The 2,363-nt window shown below is 38.7% G+C and overlaps 1 non-coding gene across 1 annotated transcript; it reads right to left on the bottom strand.

The window, feature by feature from the left end:
• Positions 1–219: 219 nt before the first annotated feature.
• LOC132283699 (small nucleolar RNA R71) lies at positions 220–326 on the bottom strand. Its single transcript, XR_009472112.1, has one exon. It is a non-coding gene; the product is annotated as a small nucleolar RNA R71 (small nucleolar RNA).
• Positions 327–2,363: the final 2,037 nt, after the last annotated feature.

Here is a 2,363-nt window from a genome sequence, read left to right on the forward strand (position 1 = left end):
GTGAAGAACCTTATAAGCATTTGGATGAGTTTCTTGAAATGTGTTCCACCGTGAAATACAGACATGCCGGAAGAGGTTTTAAGACTTAAACTTTTTTCTTTTACCCTTAAAGACAAGGCAAAATATTGGTTCAACCATCTTAGGACTTTTTTGATAACTTCTTGGGCAGAAATGCAACAAGAGTTCTTGAAGAAGTACTATCCGGTTTCTAAGACCAATGCCATGAGAACTTCCATTCGTGAATTTTCTCAAGGGGATGGGGAAATGTTTCATGAGGCATGGGAAAGGTTTAATGACTTTCTTAAGAAATGCCCACATCATAACATACTTAAATGGAAACTAGTCCAATATTTCTTTGAAAGTTTGCCGGACAGTCACAAGGGTATGGTTGATGTATCTATGGGTGGTTCTTATCTTGACAAGCATAAGGATAATGTGTGAAAATTGTATGAAAGCATGAGTGAGAATTCAATGCATAGATCCTTATCTTCTAAAAATGGTAGAAATCTTGGTGGAAGGAAGAATGTTGGCTTATATCAAGTTGACAATTCCAATGACATAGCCGCCGAGATGAAATCCTTATCTTAAAGGCTTGATCAATTTTTTATTAACCAAACTTCGGCGAATCAAATGTCTTCCTCCCCTAATCATGTTCATCATCGTGCATCCAATGAATCATGCATGACTTGTTCTAGTGTTTTACATTCTACTTCCAATTGTCCCTATGGACATGTGCCAAATGAAATCCATGAGCAAGTCAATGCTACATTTGTCAACCAAGGGAATAATCCCTATGGCATTCATTACAATTTAAGTTGGAGGAACCATCCAAACTTCCCTTGGAAAAGCCAAGGGGAAAGCTCAAACCCTCCCCAAGGGGGTTTTCAAAACAAGTATGTTCCACCTCCAATGCAAGGCCAAGGTTCCCAAGGTTTTAGATCATCATCATTTCAATCGCATGGTAATCAATTTTCTAATTCTCATTTTCTTAACCAATCATCATATTCTCAAGGAAATTCTAGGAGTCCCGCTTTTAAGGAGAAAGTGTTGACCGCTCTAGGCACTCTAGAGGCGAACACTCAATTGCTTCATTCCCATTCTCAATCCATTGCTAAGCTAGAAACCCAAGTCGGGCAAATAACTAGTACCTTGAATACGAGAAAGAAAGGGAAGATGCCTTTGAATGCACCACCCAAGCAACAATGTGTTGTGGAGACGCATTCCTCATCGGAAGGTCACACAATTGAACATGTCAATGAGGTGACAACCTTCAGAAGTCAGAGAATTGTGGATAACCAAGTGAGTATGTCCAATGAAGAGAGTAAACCGGTGCAACCAAAAGTTGACACCTGTCCCGTTTCACATCCTATTCCTCATTCATTGCATATGCATGACTCCTTTGTTGAAAAAGTAATGAAAAATGATTTGAACAAAGTTTTGAAAGATGATTTGAAAATTTCTTGTGTTGAAGATTCTTTAAAGAAAAATTCTGAAAAAGGTTTTGAGCCTAAAGCTCCATTTTCGGATGCCTTGAAAGGATCCATTTCTCTTGAAAAATAAAAGACCAAGACTAACGAAATCATTGATGTGTTTAAGAAAGTGAAGATCAATCTTCCGCTTTTGGATGCAATTAAGCAAATTCCGGCTTATGCTAAATTTTTAAAAGATCTTTGCACCCAAAAGAGGAAGAACAAAAGCCAAGCACCAAGGAAAGTGGTCTTGACCGAGCAAGTGAGCTCCATTTTACAACATAACACTCTCCCAAAGTTTAAAGACCCTGGTTCACCTACTACATCTTGCATCATTGGTGACCATGTCATTAATCGAGCTCTTCTAGACTTAGGAGCAAGTGTCAACCTTTTTCCCTATTCAATGTATGTCAAATTGGGCTTAGGAGACTTGAAACCAACGTCGTTGGTTTTACAACTTGCCGACCAATCTATCAAAAAGCCTTGGGGTATCATAGAGGATGTTTTGATTAAGATTGATAAGTTCTTCTTTCCCGTTGATTTCGTTGTCATAGATACAGAACCGGTTCCGAACCCCAAGAGCCAAATTCCCATTATCCTTGGCCGTCCCTTCTTGGCAACCGCAAATACCAGCATAAATTGTAGGATGGGGATAATGAAAATCTCATTTGGGCATATGAAGGTGAAGTTGAACATCTTTAATCCGACCCCGAATTCCATAGACAACCATGAAGAAGTGTGTGTTGTTGAAAAATGCATTGCCAATGAATTTGATAAAGTTGAGTCTCTACTTGATATTGAATATTCCCATGGTTTGCTTACCAAAAAGGATTCAAAGAAAATTGCTTCGAAAGCAAAGTTTGAAAGGGCATGGAAGCCCAAGAGTTATTTTGA

The sequence above is a fragment of the Cornus florida genome, unplaced genomic scaffold, assembly GCF_030987335.1.
Source record: "Cornus florida cultivar Cherokee Brave unplaced genomic scaffold, ASM3098733v1 CherokeeBrave_3.0.0_Hap2_Chr01, whole genome shotgun sequence".
Taxonomy (NCBI): Eukaryota; Viridiplantae; Streptophyta; class Magnoliopsida; order Cornales; family Cornaceae; genus Cornus; species Cornus florida.